Source organism: Pectinophora gossypiella, chromosome 19 (assembly GCF_024362695.1).
Source record: "Pectinophora gossypiella chromosome 19, ilPecGoss1.1, whole genome shotgun sequence".
Lineage (NCBI taxonomy): Eukaryota > Metazoa > Arthropoda > Insecta > Lepidoptera > Gelechiidae > Pectinophora > Pectinophora gossypiella.
In genome coordinates this window covers 12533466-12552316 of record NC_065422.1, presented here as the reverse complement: position 1 = coordinate 12552316, position 18851 = coordinate 12533466, and the positions used below count along the sequence as shown (strand labels likewise).

The 18851-nt window shown below is 38.1% G+C and overlaps 1 protein-coding gene across 1 annotated transcript in view; it reads left to right on the top strand.

Moving 5' to 3' along the window:
- The window catches only part of LOC126375628 (protein split ends), a 173229-nt gene that overhangs the window by 94691 nt on the left and 59687 nt on the right, over positions 1-18851 (top strand). The window contains exon 2 of the mRNA XM_050022621.1: positions 8519-8580. The gene's annotated coding sequence lies outside the window, so the exon portion shown is untranslated. The remainder of the gene's footprint in view (positions 1-8518; positions 8581-18851) is intronic.

Genomic DNA, 18851 nt, shown 5'->3' with positions numbered 1-18851 from the left:
TAAGTACATTTACTTATATTTTTTTCTGTCTGGTCTACAATACAATGCAATACAATACAAATACACTTTATTGCACCAAAATAAAAAGAAATAATTACAAAAAGTCTAAAAGTCAAAAAGTCGGTCTACGAGGTTAGTTATCATATTCCCAAGGTAGCCATTGTTATAAAAGCATTTCCTTTATTTAAATAAGAATTGAGTAAACTTGTCTACCGGATAATGAAGAAATAGATAAAGGTTTAAATTAAAAGGTTTACTGACAAATTCTGTCGCCATAGCCGCTTCATGCTTATTATCGGGTACCCATTGATTTGATAATAGATTAAGGTACGATTTTAAAATAATATTTTCTGAAGAAATACAAAAAGTCTTTCCTTTTCCTGATTTACTTACAGACATAAACTCACGCCTATTTCCCACAGGGGTAAGCAGAGATTGTGGAATTCCATTTGCTTCGATCCTTGCTTCCTCCACATTCATCAATCGTTTCATACACGCACGCTGGATCAGAGAAGACCGTACTGAACCTTTTCTAAGAACATCTACATGTCCTGAGTTTTTTATTTTTATTTATTTTTCCTTAGTTCGTCGTGCGATGGATGCACCTCTGACTACCCCAAATGGGATATAATCGTGAACGTATGTTATTTTCTGAAAGAAATTGTTATTTAACCATTAAATACAAAAATCAAGTTGTCTGGTTGTGTTTCTGCTGTCTCTGATACTGATAAGGTTTACGTTTGTAAACTTATAACAACAGTTTTTATTGCACACTCACCTAGATACGCATGCGCGGACTGGGTGTTAGTGACACCGTACCAAAAACTGAGGGGGATGATAAATTTCAGGCTCATGATTCTGAGTTAATATCAAGTGGAATTTCCTGTCGTAAAAAATCATAATCAATGTTTTTTAAAATTACTCAGTTCCATGCTTTTTACGACTATATCCCAATTAAAGAAAGAAAAGAAAGAAAGAAACGTTTATTATAAAGGAACACCACAGTAACAAATATAAAACAAATCATAAATATATAATATTAAACACAGAGTAATACATAACTTACAATCAAAACACATAATAAAAACAACTTACACGAGAAATGCAAATAATTGAGTGTATGAACTGGTCAACGATGGTGGTGGTGTCCTTTATAAAAGGGCCTCACTCAGCATAAGCCGCGGCGCGAGCCACGACGCTGGTATTCTGTGGACCCTGCTGAGTGAGGCACGGAAGCCAAGTCTCCCACAAAACAATTGGGGTAGTCAAAGGTACATCGAGACGGTCGTAACCTCACCGAGCTTTCTGTCAGACTAATGTAGGAGGTGAGTCGCATCGCCGTCTATAACGGTCGAGCCAACTGTGTTAGTGAAAACTGCAAATTAAAATAACATTGGTGTAATTCCGTTACCAGGGTTCAAACCGGAGCTCTCCGTTTGGGAAGCACGCCGGTGAACCACAAGACCTTTTAAAATTAAAGCACATAAATGGGGATAGCCCGTTTAAATGAAGCGCGTTTAAATGGGGATATGAGACTCCCGATATTTCGACACTGTTGCAACGGGATGACATCCCGTGATCATGGCACTTGCAACAGTGTCGAAATATGGCAGGTAAGAACCCGTTAGTATGTGCTTTAATTATTATGATAATAACCGCGTAAACTTAAAACAATGAACAAGACCTTTTGACAGTGACAGTGGCAGAAAAAAAAATGTGTAAAGTTATCCCAAAAGCAATAAACGGGAGGTCTATAATTTATCTGAGGAATGAGCCATCTTTAGGTGTCATCCGTCTGCGAATAAAAAACCTATAATCTCACGGTTTAACGGATTCCGGGGAGAACTGACCTTGAAGAGGTATTCGGCCACCGTGGCTGACGAACCATGACCGTAGTGTTGTTCAGGGGTATGAAATAATGACCGAAAAGATCGATTTATTTCGAATAGTCATAAGGAGGAGGAAAATAATAAGAGGAAAATTTATTGTATTTGTCTATTTAAACTAAATCATAAATATAAAGAATAGGTCTAACACTACTACTTATAAAAACAACGAACTGAAAAGTATAAGAAAACAGCAAAACAGTTTTTACCATAACTGTACAATAACATCAAAACTCGCTCGACGTAGAGGGAAAATAAGGCCACTCGCCGTAAAGAGACTCGCCGTAGCGAGGATCGCCGTTCGGAAAGTCGCTGTCAACGCTACAATCCGAATCATAGACAGGTGATATCCGAATGCGGACGTTTTCTATGTTTTTGCTTTTTGTGAGTTTTCCTAAGGATGAGAAAGATACGGAATTACGAAAACATAGTAAGTATTTAATGCGTTCGCTCAAAATCAGTCTACGTATCCGTATACTTACCTCTCTTAGACTGATTTTGATGCAGATTTTTGTAATTTAATTTATGGCTCTGTATTTGAATATAAAATCGAGAATCTCATATACGTGCATTAAACACAACATGTAATAACATAACTATTACGAATTATATGAATATGAGTATTGCTGAAAATATCCGAAACATTTCCGGATATCACTCCCGATAGCTTCCTCGCTCTAACGCTCGAGAAAGCGCGACCATTTCAAGGTGTCAATTTGATGCGCAGGCGCACAACAATTTGTCATGTATTTTCCAATCGTTTCGGTTGTAAAATTCAATAAAATGGACTCAGATGTCCGATGAACTTTGCTTTCTTCGGCAGATGTCTCTTGATTTGGTACTTTTTTTCTATGCATTCTGAACGCACTTACATTTAGTTTTAAAGATCAGATTGTTGTCGGTTTGCAGATTTGATTGATTTGATGCAGTTATGCCAACCGCACAAAAATTGCAACTAAGCTGTAATTTTTGCAGCTGGTTTGCAGTTCAAATGCAGTCCGTTTGAAGCCTTTATACAGCAGCTGCTTTATGTTGAGTATCTGTGCCAAAGCAGAATGCCCAAATCGGGATATTTACCATAAGTCATGTCATCATCATCATCATCAGCCCATTAACGTCCTCACTGCTGGGGCACGGGCCTTCCCTATGGATGGATAGGGAGATCGGGCCTTAAACCATCACGCGGGCCCAGTGCGGATTGATGGTTATTAACGACTGCTAATGCAGCCGGGACCAACGGCTTAACGTGCCTTCCGAAGCACAGAGGAGCTCAAGATGATTTTTTTTTGTGGTCACCCATCCTATGACCGGCCTTTGCGAAAGTTGCTTAACTTCAACAATCGCAGACCGAACGCGTTTACCGCTGCGCCACCGAGCTCCTTACGCCAAAAAGGCCAATAAGACGTAGTACATAATACTAGTCGTTTTCTCAATGATTGTTTATGTATGTATGGTTTGAGTCACGCACCGTGGAGGCGCTAATTGTAAACGATCACGAAGTGTGATGACCGGTGAAACCTGAAAGTACCGTCTTCAGTGCAATGACATTAATTGAATCGCACTTTAATTGAATGTTTTGATTATTTTTATAGAATTGCAAAAGCGGTATATAAAGCGAAAGTTGATGGTAGGGCTGGCAGAGGAAGACCGAGAAGAACTTACGATGACCAAATTGGAGATGTCCTTAGAAAAGGTTTAATACGATCTACTCTGAACCGGCGTGCGTGTATGAAGCGATTGATGAATGTGGAGGAAGCAAGAGAAGTGTGTCAGGATCGAAGCAAATGGAATTTTATAGTCTCTGCTTACCCCGGTGGGAAATAGGCGTGAGTTTATGTATGTATGTATGATTATTTATAATGGTATACAAACAAACGATGTAGAAATTTAAACTAACAATACAGGGTGTTGGGGACAGCTTAAAAAAGTCAGCAGTTTCCAAGGTCAAACATAAATTATGATATTCTGACTACTAAATAAAGACAGATCTAAAGGTGATAAAAAAAGGTTTTCTTTTTTTTATTTAACTTATTTTTGAATTTTAATAAAGAAAAATATAATAATAAGTGCGCCATTTTGTCACGTTTTTCTATGACGTCACAGGTTACTTTTGATGGAGGACGTAGATCGGCAGTGGCTGTGATTAGCACCATTAGCAATGCGGTAGATAATTGAAAACAGCTGATTCACACCAAATGTATATTTTATTCCTCAAGAATACCAGTACACTTGTCACGATAATGTCAGTATTTAAGACAATTAAATTAGTCACAAAAGTTAAAGTATAAGAAACAGAACGATGTAGCTAACCCTCATGGTCGGTGGTCGAGCAGAGAGAGGAAGGGCAGACAATTCGTCTCTGGTCCCCAAAGGAAAAAATAATATAAAGCCTTCCATTCACAGTACAACTATCATAGTGAGACCATAGACACATTAACAACTTTTTCATACAAATTCCATAGTAATTTCGTATTTTGACGTTTAGTAAAAGTAACTAATTAGACTGGTTGCAAACTACCCTATTGTAACCATGACAGCAGGGTTGATGAGGTTGATCTTTGATCTCAAACCACACAATTCTGTAAGAATATCTCACTAAGTTTCCAAAGAACTCGCGTTCTATACTTAACAACTATAGTGTTGTAGTACCTATAGAACGGCACATTCCAGAGGACGCCGCAAATAGCTGCGATCCCTGCGCAAACGCAAGTTGCTACTTGGTTTAGACTCTTTAGGAATCGAGAGGAATTTATTGGATTTAAATAAGCTTCCCATACATAGACAAATGGATTATGTTTTTTACCTTTACAAGTTGATCCGTGCTTCGGAAGGCACGTTAAGTCGTTAGTCCCTAATTACTGATGTAAGTACGTAGACGTTACATGAGTCACGTCAGGGGCCTTTGGCGGCTGAATAGTAACTCTGGAACGGTGATGAAGTTGGTAATCTACCTCATAATTCACACGTTAGAAGATGTACCTAGCATTTTCCGGCGGAGTTGGCAAACCTAAAATTAAGCTCACGAATATAATCACAATTGGGGTAGTCAGAGGTACAACCATCGCAAGATGAACTACGTACGCTCACTTCACCGAGCTATCTGTTAGACCAACGGGATAGGTGGTGAGCCGTATGGCCGTCTATAGGTAATGATCGAGCTGAGTGTGTTAGTGAAAACGGCATTTAAGATAAATTAATAACACATTGGTGGAAGTCCGGTACCGGAGTTCGGGGTTCAGAATCATTACATTTTCAGGGTTCCGAAAGTTCCGAACCTCAAAAGTTTAAATGGAACCCTTATAGATTACTTAGTCTTGAATTCAAGTTACATACTTCATTCTCATTATTTTTAAATAATAAAAATAATAATAATCATGATCTTTTTATGAATTTCGTGAGCGACTGTAGAGTTCATAACATAACACAAGGTTGAACAATTACTGTGAACTTGGCTAATGGAACAATTCTCTTGCGAAATCGTCCATTTATTAACAACATAATCGTAATTCTTTACAAGTATAATATTACCCCGTGAGATATTATTACAAGTTGTTTTTTTTATTCACACGTTTGTTTTGAAATTTTCTGCCGAAGGAGATCTTGTTATCCAGGGCTTAGGGTCCTAAAAATTACACTGACTACTCTGGGCGCCATCCCAATCGCGTCAGACAGAGTACTGTGGGGCGGAAGGCAGGAGGGAAACCACTGCTCTATTTTTGCCTAAAAAGTAGACAAGAACGTGGCTCTTAAATTAGTGATGATGATGAGCGTCCTAAATCTTACTTGTGCGAATTGTAAGTATACAGACCATCAACAGCCTATATACGTCCCATTACTGAGCTCAGCCCTCCCCTCAATCAACCGAAGGGGGAATGGAGCATACTCTACCACGCTGCTACAGTGCGGGTTGGAGGAGGTATTTTGGGCTAGTATAGCCTGGGGCCAATGGTTTAACATGTCTTACAAAGCACGGAATCATCTTATTTTTTCGGACAATCAGGTGATAGTGCTGAAAGCATATAAAAATGCTTCTACATCGTGCGCACTGTCAGAATTTTCAGTTTTATGTACCTATAGAATGTAATCACAGAACGTAAAGTTGATATTTGTTATGTTAATTTGGATAAAATCTAATCACACAAGACACAAATCTGCTTACAGCCTTTTTAAAAGCTGTTTAAAAGCATAAACATAACCTTACGACTATATCCCAATATTAGCCATAACTCACCGAGCTTTCTACGTTTATTTTCTTTTCTTAGTTTATAGTTTCATGAATAGATTAATTCCTTAATCGGGACATTTAATTGTTCCCGGCTTTGAGATAGTTTTAAATTCTAGAACACGTCCCAATGTATATCAATGGTGCTAATTCCTGTAAACACCATCTAATTTTGTTTTAAGTTATATCTGTCATTTTCTTATCCGCCGAAAAAGAAAGGGACAGGTACCTAAACGACAAGCATAAAATTTATGGAATACACGTCAATTTTAAGCACATATCTAAAACAACCGTTTAAAAATTTTACATTGGCCAATAACCCGACATAATTATGTTGACAGCACACGTCAAACGGTTTGCATACCAGCGAGATACCTTTTTGATTCGCCCGGGTTATTCATTCATTTACTCATTCTTCCTAAAATTAAAAGCTGTCAATCATCCGTCCCTTTCCTTTTCGGCGGATAAGAAAATGACAGGTATAACTTAAAGTAAAATTAGGAGGTGTCTGCAGGAATCGGGGCCAATATATAGTTAGTTATTTAAATACTTTTTTTGTTAGTATGGTAGTTTATAAGATTGTTTGTAGAAGAAGAAATAAACGTTTTTTTTGTTTTTTTTTTTTATTTTTTTTATATCTACTCTAGAAGGATACTAAGTGCACTTGTCAAGCCTGTATGTATTCTCTTCTCTTCTATCGTGTGGGTTGTGAGGTGGAATACCAACCCCATCAACCCCGGTGTTAGGGTTATTACTGAGCCGCCAAAGGCCCCTGACATGGCTCATATAACGACTACATACTTACATCAGTGAGTAGTAACCGGGACCAACGGCTTAACGTGCCTTCCGAAGCACGGATCATCTTACTTTCGGACAATCAGGTGATCAGCTTGTAATGTCCTAACCAAACTAGGGATCACAAAGTGATTTTTGTGATATGTCCCCACCGGGATTCGAACCCGGGGCATCCGGATCGTGAGCCCAACGCTCAACCACTGGACCACGGAGCCGCAGGCTTTAAGTATTGAGCTCAAACTATTCCATGCTTTCGGGTAAAAAAAATATATTACGGTATTCTTCAGTCTGGATTTAACTTTAGACTGAATTTTATAAAGGTTTCATGAACAGCCTAGTTTATCTTCTAGACTCGAAAGATAATTATGGATTTAAAGTGGTAGTCTCCGCGACTAGATGAGGCGAGTTTTTGGTGACATAAGTTCCTTTTTTATCTAAGCAATATTAAGACATTTCTTTGACTACTCTTCACTATTCGACACAAAATAACAAAGTAAACAAAGATTTTCGTAAAAGGAAATTGCGATACTTATCATCTTTCTGATCTTTGCAAAGACAAAGATAAAGTACTACTTAAGTGAAGCAATTTATCATGTCTCGTTTATTATGAAAGTGTTTTTATATCTCTTGCATGTAAAGCTAAATTACGTTGACAATTTTGTTCTTCTTATCGTGTGGGTTATGAGGTGGATTACCAACCTCATCAACCCTGGTGTCAAGGTATTATTGAGCCGCCAAAGGCCCCTGACGTGACTACATACTTACATCAGTAAGTAGTGACCGGGACCAACGGCTTCTTAACGTGCCTTCCGAAGCACGGATCGTCTTACTTTCGGACAATCAGGTGATCAGCAATTTTGTTTATTAAGGTCATTACTGGTGCTGATTTCAGTACACGCCACCTAATTTCATTTTAAGGTATATCTGTCTTTTTCTTATGTACCAAAAAGGAAAGGGACGGGTAATCAACAGGCATAAAATGTATGGAACACAAACACACGTCAATTTTATGCATTTAAAAAATCCCTGCCAAAATTTTATATTGGCCACTAAACAAGTTGACAGCACTCGTCAAATGAGTTGCATATCGCGAGGGGAAAATACATTTTATACCTACACCCGACGCATCGGCCCCGATGTTATTATAAGATTAGTGATTACTTAGAAGATATGAATGCATGGGGTTAACTGTCTGAGAACTGATATTAGGCAGCTAAATTACTCAATTGTATACCAATATTTTATGTTTATTTTTTTAAGAACGTCTAAGGCCCTGTGCCGAGGTTTTTCTTGCAGCTTCTTTTCCCCGGCTATACAAGTTGTGAGAAGCTGCAGAGGCGGATGAGACGTTCGTTATGTAAAAATTGACGATTCAAAGTGTAACTATGTTACCTACTGAATAAAGATATTTTTGAATTTGATGAATTTGGTACTATAATGAGACCTTTTGGATCACAGTAGAATACAATACAAATATATTTTATTGCATCAACATAAAAAGAAATAATTACAAAAGACTGTTAACTAGGCTCTTAATACGTACAATTTGACGCTCCAAATACAAATTACAGGTGGTCCTTCAGTAAGTGTGCTAATTCGAGGTTTTCCGTTGCAGGTCGTGTCGGGTCGCCAGTTGCTATGGCAACCGCAGTGGAAACAAACCCTTGAAGCCAGCGGGTGAGTAATCGTCATTATACATACTATAATACTTACTTTATTATGTGTATGAATTGTTTTATAAGGGACTAGCGACCCGCCCCGGCTTCGCTCGGGTGCAATGCTGAGGAAAAAATGAAATTATTTACGACCTCACATTGAAACCTCAAAAATAATAGTGTATCTCCACTATTAAATGGATGTTATTATACATTTATAAACATACATAGAAATGCATTTCTCGGGATTGTGGGTTTCCTTCACCGCTGAGCACGTGATAATCATTCAAGATCCAAATATGAATTCGAAAACAAATTCGACAATCATTGGTTACAGTGACTAGTCTAATAAAAAGCTTAATTCACTTTCCTTCTTCTTATCTTCTTAATCTAATTAAACGTCATTCCTCGATGATCCCTAAGTTAATGAAAACGTTTACTAAATCTTGGTTTATGTATTAAGGGATCGCTCCCCTACGGAGGCTGGTTTATTATTCTACAATATTTGGGGGATGGTCAGTAACTTCAAACAGCCTCCGTGGTCTAGTAACAGCCTCCGTGGTCTAGTGGTTAGAGCGTTAGGCTCACGATCTGAAGGTCCGGGTTCGATTCCCGATGGGGACATTGTCGAAATCACTTTGTGAGACTGTCCTTTGTTTGGTAAGGACTTTTCAGGCTTGAATCACCTGATTGTCCGAAAAAGTAAGATGATTCCGTGCTTCGGAGGGCACGTTAAGCCGTTGGTCCCGGCTATTAGCTGTAAAAAACACCTCTACCAACCCGCAGTGGAGCAGCGTGGTGGAGTATGCTCCATACCCCCTCCGGTTGATTGAGGGGAGGCCTGTGCCCAGCAGTGGGACGTATATAGGCAGTTTATGATATGATATGGTCAGTAACTTCAAATACGTGCAGGGTGTTAGTGACACCGAACCAAATACTGAGGGGGATGATTCGGCTCATGATTTTGAGTCAGTATCGAGTGGAATTTTCCGTCGCAAAAGTCAACATCACTAATTAAAGAGCTCCTGACGATGTAGCATTCTAGCATGATACTTTTTAGGGAAAAATAGACCAATGTAAAATTTTAAGAGTGTTGTTTTTCTGCCTAAAATTGACGTGTGTTCCGTAAATTTTATGCCTGTCCGTCCTTTTCGGCGGTTAAGAAAATGACAGGTATAACTTTAAATAAAATTAGACGGTGTGTACCTACTGGAATCGGCACCATTTAATCTCTAGCCATAGAGGCAGCCAATCAGCTCGCGACACCAAACACTTCAGGGCCCCGATACCGACCCCGCCGGCGTGGTCGACGATTTCCCTCATTCAGCGCTTATCGCTATCGACCCACTAGGGTCGATTAATTCTTTCAAATATTTTTCCTCTCAGACGACGCCCTGAGCCGAGGTTCGCGCCCAACTGGGCACCCTCAGGCCTGTTGTCTTAAACGTTGTACCGGGTGAGAGCCTTCAGCGCTCCCCATTTGTCCGGCCAAGTAGTTAATGCCATCTGCGGCAAATCAATACAATAAGTCACGTCAAAAAAAAAAGTACGGCACCATTTAATACTTAAAAAGATATACCTAACATACATAAACAGCCTATGTACGTCCCACTGCTGGGCACAGGCCTCCCCTCATTCAACCGGAGCATAATCCACCACGCTGTTCCACTGCGGGTTGGTGGAGGTGTTTTTACGGCTAATAGCCGGTACCAACGACTTAACGCGCCCTTCGAAGCACGGAATCATCTTACTTTTTCAGACAAAAAGATTGATTTATTTATTTATAAAGGTACATACAACATTACAGTGTAACCCAATGCGCTGTTTAACGAGAAAACAATATAAAAATTAATAAGTACAACAAAAATAAAGATATATCTAAGGACAAAATTATATTGTCCAAACCACCCTCACCTATTTTCCTCATCATGAATTCCAAAGGAATTTAATATACTTCATGGAATCTACAGAACAACATCTGTTCAAACATAATTCATCGTAGGTGCCTATTAAAGTGTGTCATTTCATTTATTGTTCATGTTGGCCCAATTTGTAAGGACGATAACCGTCCTCGCAATGCCGATTGAACACCTGTTTCTATATTACTTGTATTACAATAGAATAAGTAATAATACTACGTACAGTTGAGGAGCTCGGTGGCGCAGCGGTAAACGCGGTCTGCGATTGTTGAAGTAAAGCAACTTTCGCAAAGGCCGGTCGTAGGATGGGTGACCACAAAAACAAAGTTTCCATCTCGAGCTCCTCCGTGCTTCGGTAGGCACGTTAAGCCGTTGGTCCCGGCAGCATTAGCAGTCGTTAATAACCATCAATCCGCACTGGGCCCGCGTGATGGTTTAAGGCCCGTTCTCCCTATCCATCCATAGAGAAGGCCCGTGCCCCAGCAGTGGGGACGTTAATGGGCTGATGATGATGACTACGTATAGAACGGCAACTCTCCGCTCCCCACCAGCTGAGCTAGGGTTACCTCACTCCCCTCCGTCTTACTTTAGTCTTCAATCGTATGGCGTCAGACGTCACACGCAGATGCGCGTGTACGGTAACGTCAATGTGTAGTGTCTGTTTAAAACGATGTTGTTTGTATGAAGTTTATTTATTGCCATCATTATACAATACTTATACAGATCTTAAATACTATGTTTTACATAGGTGGAACAGTACATGAAACCTGTTACTAGGGCATTGCAATATGTCATAAAAATAAGTTGGACTCGGACATGCATTAAAATAAAGATTACAAGTTTACAATCATAATTTGGTTTTTACAGTAAAAATAACTAGCTAGATGGGATTGCAGAATTCGCGTTCTTCAAATAACTAAATAGTTATTCATAATTTAATTTATTATTATTTTATTTATGTCAATTTATCTATTATTATGCAGACGTATTTTAATTTGTTTAAAAATCATGACATTATATTAAATTCAATTCAATTAACATTATACTTCAAAACCTAGAATTTAAAATTAAATAAGATTGACGACATTTAATAAATTCACATAATTATATTTTTATATCTATTAAAATCTTTCATCTAAGTACTCATTTACAGTATAGTAACCTTTAGTAGTTAATATTTTTTTAAATTTGCTTATAAATTATCTTAAAGTGTCCGGGATATTACTTACGTGTATATGCTTGCGACATTACCTATTCTTTGATGAGGCCGTTCCCGAGAATGTTCCCAAAGTGGTAATGTTCCTGTTTTAAAAACTCTTTATAGTAAAGACACTGGCTGCTTTTTTTTTTCAAATTGTTCTTCCTTGTACTCAGATCGTATCTGCCTTAAGGAAAGGTAATAAAGCTCTTTTTACATGACTTGCGCCTTTTTATTTTATTGCTTTATATTGTAAATAGCTACCCGGACCAACGGCTTAACGAGCCTTCCGAAGCACGGATCATATTACTTTCGGACAGTCAGGTGATCAGCCAGATGTCTTAACCAAACTAGGGATCACAAAGTGATTTTTATGATATCTCCCCATTGGGATTCGAACCCGGGGCCTCCGGATCGTGAGTCCAACGCTCAACCACTGGACCACGGAGGCCGTTTCCACAGTAATTTCATGTTTTGACGTTTAGTAAAAATATTTGACTAGTTGGAAACTAGCATATTCTCGTAAAGATCTCTTGCATATTAATACCATTTAAGACTTTGTGTTTGTAAAAGCATGAAATAGCTTTTAAAATGAAGAAAATATAAACCCGGTGTGTATGAAATGAGACATTTTCCTTTACCCTCGCTAAGTGGCAGTAAATTCTTACAGCATTAATGTCTAGGGATCGCGAGGCTTTTACCTTCCACCTCTGCACCTGGGTTCTTAAGTGTGGACGACGTGCCAACGAAGCAATGCTAGAAATATTTCAGGGTTTATGAATATAACTAAATACTCACTATGGGATTAGAATCACTATTATTATATGGATCACTATTAGGAGCTCGGTGGCGCAGCGATAAACGCGCTCGGTCTGCGATTGTAAAAGTAAGGCAACTTTCGCAAAGGCCGGTCACAGGATGGGTGACCACAAAAAAAAAGTTTTCATCTCGAGCTCCTCCGTGCTTCGGAAGGCACGTTAAGCCGAAAAAGTTAGTGATTATATAGAAGATATGAATGCATGGGATTAGGTAACTGTCTGAGAACTGATATTAGGCAGCTGAATTACTCAGTTGTATACCAATATTTTATGTTTATTTTTATTTTTTTAAAGAACGTCTAGGGCCCTGTGCCGAGGTTTTTCTTGCAGCTTCTTTTCCCCGGCTATACAGGTTGTGAGAAGCTGCAGTAGTTTTAGGCGGATGAGACGTTCGTTATGTAAAATTGACGATTTAAAGTGTAACTATGTTACCTACTGAATAAAGATATTTTTGAATTTGAATTTCAGGCGCAGTTTGTACGAATGGAAGAGTATGTGATTTGATTATACGTTTCGCGTTACAACATTGTGTCGAAACACGGCCCAGTTCCCATAGCGTGAGGCAATGTGTTGTTGCTTTGTTGTGGTCAAATGTAGCAGTAGGTTTAAGGTAATTACTGGAATGAAAATAAAAACTGCCTATTTCTCCCAGTTTTTATTGAAAATATGTTTTTCAAAGTCTTCTTCATTCCGATCTTTAGGGACTAACACTATGATTTTGCAGTTAAACGCTGCGCATATGCTTCATCAAACATTAACTATAAATAATTTGTAATATTTTTTTTGGATTTATGACAAACAGATACGAGACCTTAACTTAACCATCACTAGGATTTCACCTCATTGTCCAAAAGTAACATGATCCGTGCTTCGGAAGGCACGTTAACCAGTTGGTCCCGGTTACTACTTACTGATGTAAGAAAGTAGTCGTTACATGTGCCGTGTCAGGAGCCTTTGGCGATTCAATAGTAACTCTGACACCAGGGTTGATTAGGTTGGAACTCCACATCACAACCCACACGGTAGAAGAAGAAGATTTGTAAAGTCGGTCATCGACCTCATAACCCTTACGAAGAAGAACTTAGGAAAACAAAAAACAAGTCTTAAGTTGTTTTAAGTTTACGCGGTTATTATCATAATTAAAGCACATAATAACGGGTTCTTACCGCGTTTAAATGAAGATATGAGACTCCCGATATTTCGACACTGTTGCAAGTGCCATGATCACGGGATGACTGATGAGATTGGAGTGGAGTAGGTAGATCCATAATTTTCTACGGTGTCGAAATATCGGGAGTCTCATATCCCCATTTAAACGCGGTAAGAACCCGTTATTATGTGCTTTAATTAAGTCTTAAGTTAGTTAGTTTCACTATAAACAGATTCTGACGGTCGATGATTGATATCTGATTTGTGCCCGGTTAATGGCAATAGGTTCGTCTCCTATTACATAAATACATACATAAACACACGTCCGTAAACCCTAATGGCGTGGGCAGAGCCACAAGTAATCAAAGACAACTTGCAGCCACTGTTGATATGATGTCGTAAGCTGGATATGATAAACCTTATGGTGATAAGGGATCAGCCTATCGGCCATAACATTAGTCCATCATGTTAGAGGACACAATCCCTCTGTCGATTTTTACGACATGCCCGGGAAGACAAGCAGCTGAACGTTTTCTGATTTTTATTTGCTCCCAGAACAGCATAGAAGCACCCCTGTTACAAGGGACTTATTTAAACATAACTGACTTGGAGTAAGTGTACCACTGCCTACCCCTTTGGGAATACAGGCGTGATGCTTTGTTGTCTAAGCAGAAAACAAACATCTCTCTATATGACCTAACATCCTTCGGTTTACACACCTACCCAGTGGAATAGTATTCCTTGTCTATCTCTTTTACTCTCACAGTCGCTTTATATTTTATCTCTCTCTCCCAGCATCCGTATCGATCTGCTACAGGACCTTGACCTTAGGAGGCGTGCGACCTTGTACAATATTGTACATACCGAGTTAGGGTGCTTTGTTTGAGAATGAACGCCTAATTGACTTGGGAATTTCACTAAGTTTCCGTTTTAAATCGACCATGCTGTTGCTGTTTAGCAATAAGGCCGCCTATTGTGCTTATTTTTATTCGTATGTTTATGTCCTGTGTATATGTCGTTGTGCAATAATGTATTATTGATTGATTGATTGATTGATTGTTTCTTCTTCTGCTGTTGCTTATCGCGCGCGACACGATATTTGAAAAAGTAGTTTATTATGTCGTGTAGTTAATACAGTTTCCTCTATTAGCGCGCGATAGAAAAGTCAACTGTTTGTGTAAAATCACAAGTCTTTGTCCTTGTACAAGTTAAACATCAGAAATCAGAAATCAGACTCATTTATTCAACGTAATTATCATGGAAAAACTTGTTGAAGGTCAATGTAACATTTTTGAATTTACGTCATTTCGCAAGGTGTTATGGCTGAGGAGAAGAAATGACAAGAAACTGCAACAGCATCACGCCTATATATGTATAAGGGTAGACACAGATGTATAGTATAAACACGTACTTTTCGCCAGCTATGTAATAGGGGGCAAAATAACACTAAGCTCACGACTATCCCAATTGGGGTAGTCAGAGGTACATCCATCGCAAGATGAATTAAGTACCACACCTCACTGATCTTTCTGTTAAGTCAACGCGATTTCTGAATTCATATTTGGATCATACATAATTAGTTTCGTAGGTCAAAGATAAATTATGAAGTTCTGATTACTAAATACAGGTCTAAAACTGTCAAAAACGTATTAGTTATTCTATTTAACTTATTTATTAATTTTAATTGAGATATAGTCGTGAAGTCATCATTATTACTTAAGTTTCATATGTTTTTTTATTATACTGTTTATATTTAAAGTTTCACGGCGCATTGGCGCTTCTGCACTGTAAAGTCGCGAAATGTCAATAAATAAATAATAAATAATTATGAATTGAAAAAATGTTAGTCGAAATCTCAAATGACTTCTTGCAAATAGTACCTACGGTAAGACGATTCATTTCTCCTTTTCGTTATATCGTGCCCCACTTGAAGTGACCTCAAAACCAGCCTCGACCCAAGCGATGTTGCTATCACCTTCTACGGGTGTCGGCTGTACTCTTGACATTGCTCTTTTAATATTAAACACGTTCATCTTGAAGATTTACCGCCTTGAGTGTTATGGCGTGAGTGCTTGGTTGCTTTTATAATAAACCAGCGGCCCGTCTTAGGCGGATATATATTTTTTAAGAGTAAATTTTAGTAAAGATCCCTAATATTTTATTTACACGAGAGAAGACGATAGGCTAGTCTTCTCTCGTGTGGGTTGTGAGGTGGAGTACCAACCCCATCAACCCTGGTGTCAGGGTTACTATTGAGTCGCCAAAGGCCCCTTGCATGGCTCATGTAACGATTACGTATTTACATCATTAAGTAATAACCGGGACTAAAACGGCTTAACGTGCCTTCCGAAGCACGGATCATTTTACTTTTTGGACAATCAGGTGATCAGCCTGTAATGTCCTAACCAAACTAGGGGTCACAAAGTAATTTTTGTGATATTTCTCCACCGGGTTTCGAACCCGGGACCTCCGGATCGTGACCACTGGTCCACGGAGGCCGTTTTAGTCTATGTTACTCAAGGATAATGTAGCATTGTAATGATGAAAGAATGTTTGAAATCAATCAGTAGTTTTTGAGTTTGATCAATGCTGTTTGCATTAAATAAATCTTTCCTCTTTATAATGTTAGTGTCGTTTTTTTTTGACTTGACTTATTGTAGATTTGCCACAGATGGCATTAACTACTTGGCCGGACAATATAGGTGTGATGCTCTGTCGCGGAGCCACCACCTCCAATTCAGTTGAAAACGATATAGATTACTGTACGTACCATGTACATAGTGTACGTGAAAAGATTTTATGTGTACGTGCTATAATTAGAAAGAAAACAACAAATTAAAGTGGCTTCGCTGGAGAGCATACTCCCCAGCGGAGCCACTCAGTTTGCATACTTCGAGATGTTTTCTTCCTGTAAATTGAAGTATAGTTGATGTACGTACTACGTACATAGTGTACGTGGAAAGATTTTATGTGTACGTGCTATAATTAGAAAGAAAACAACAAATTAAAGTGGCTTCGCTGGAGAGCATACTCCCCAGCGGAGCCACTCAGTTTGCATACTTCGAGATGTTTTCTTCCTGTAAATAATAAATAATAATAATAATAATAATATTTATTCAGAAAAAAAAAGGTACAATTTTTACAAAATCAGCATTACATTTTTAGTGTAAGTTTACAATTTTTACTGAGTTTACGTTTTTCAGAGGCAATATCTATGATTCTTACACTAGGCAAAGCCTGTATCGTAAGAATCATGTTCAATACGTTTATAAACAACAGTACATACTATCTAAGTCTCCGTTTAGGACAAAAGATGGAGAACTACTGAAAACGTTAAAACTAACTTGAAATGAACAAAATATAATTAAAAAACAAAAAAGGTAACAAAAGATAAAATACACTCTGTAAGACTCTACTTAGAACGAAAGTAACAAGAAATGTTGAAAAAATAAAATTTAAATGTTAAACAAAACTACAATTACGAATAACAAAGCCTTACAATTAAGAGATCGCTAATTAATTATGAGATCATAATAGAAATTTAAAGGAATAAGTAAACATGTGATGAAGTAAGTCTGTGAGTGAGTGAGGGTAAGTGAGGATATGGGTATGTGAGTGTGTGTGTGTGTGAGTGTGTGTGTGTGAGTGTGTGTGTGTGAGTGTGTATGTGTGTGTGAGTGTGAGAGAGAGAAGGTGTATGTTTGAGCCAGAATCAAAGTTATCTGTATTATTCAAGTAACAATTTTTAGAACCTCCTCTGTTTCTTCATAGGTTAAGGACTGTAGCCAATTCTTTAGCAATGCGTGTGCCTGAAGGATTTTACATTTAGAAATACAACAAATTTTATTTACCTTGTTATATATGAATGGGTGCAAAAAATTAGGAAATCTCCTAGCAAAACTAGTGTTAACTGATGGGACAGGGATAATAAATACTCTTTTGTCCAGGAGCAGAGGGTACTCATTGCATCTTATAACACGCCTGTGCGTCTTTAACATCGCCTTAAAAATAAATAATTTCCGAATACTCAATACTTCACATTCTTTAAATAGTAAATCGGTAGGGAACATGAATCGTTTCTTAAGCATGACTTTTAGTATCGAACGCTGAGCTCTTTCAAGGTAGAGAAGTTCAGAACAAGCGGAACCCCCCCAGACTGAGATACAATATGTGATTATTGACTCACAAAGAGCGGTGTAAACTGTAAAGAGGAGCTTCCTGGGAGCTTCCTGGGAGCAATTGTAGTATAGTTTGATGTACGTACTACGTACATAGTGTACGTGAAAAGATTTTATGTGTACGTGCTATAATTAGAAAGAAAACAACAAATTAAAGTGTATATGACGGCATGAACAAAACGTGAAGCGCTGAAGATTTTAAGAAACAATCTCCTTGCGAGAACTTTTTATCTATGCACAAACTACTCGTACTAAGAGAACCTATTTCAGACGAACGTCTCTCATACAAAACAAAGAGCCTCAGAATTTAGAGTATGACACTTGATTTGACATATAAAATTATATTGCCACACGCAAAAATAATTGTGGGGTTGCCATAGTAATGATATGGCACGGCGTGGCAGTAGTGATAGCTTTAAATTATTTAGATTACTTACTTTAAATTTTGATGACAAGGTTTATAAAAAAAAGACTGCAGTTTACTTGTATAACATTTTATTTTTTAATTTTGTTTTATATTTTATGGATTTTTTTTCTGAAATAGAGCTTTATTATTATTATTTTAAATATGCCTTTTTGCATTAATGGCAAACTTTCCTCTAAACTCTCTAATCTAGAGACATCTGTACCCTTTAATATTTTGTTTATTATAACACTGCTAATCTTGAGAGACCCGGAAAGTTTTTAATAAAAATGTCTTTGTGCAATCCGCATGGCAAACACAATTGTTCCCAGTAGTCCTAAGCCTTCGCAAATTGTCATCACACAAACACTGTAACTTCTGCACTTCTAGAGTTCTTCCTAGCTCACTTTAGGAAACTGGTGAAATATAGCGTCTTTTCGTCTTTTCGCTTACTTATCTTACACTCATACTGTATGGATATCACAGTTTTCTAGTTGAGAGGCTAACTACGGAATTTATTCAACGCAAATTTCACTCGATCACTTACATTTATAAAACTACAATGAAACAATGATTGATTTTGGATTTTGTTTGGTTAGGACGCCGGGCGGGCAGCGCTTGCCCTTGT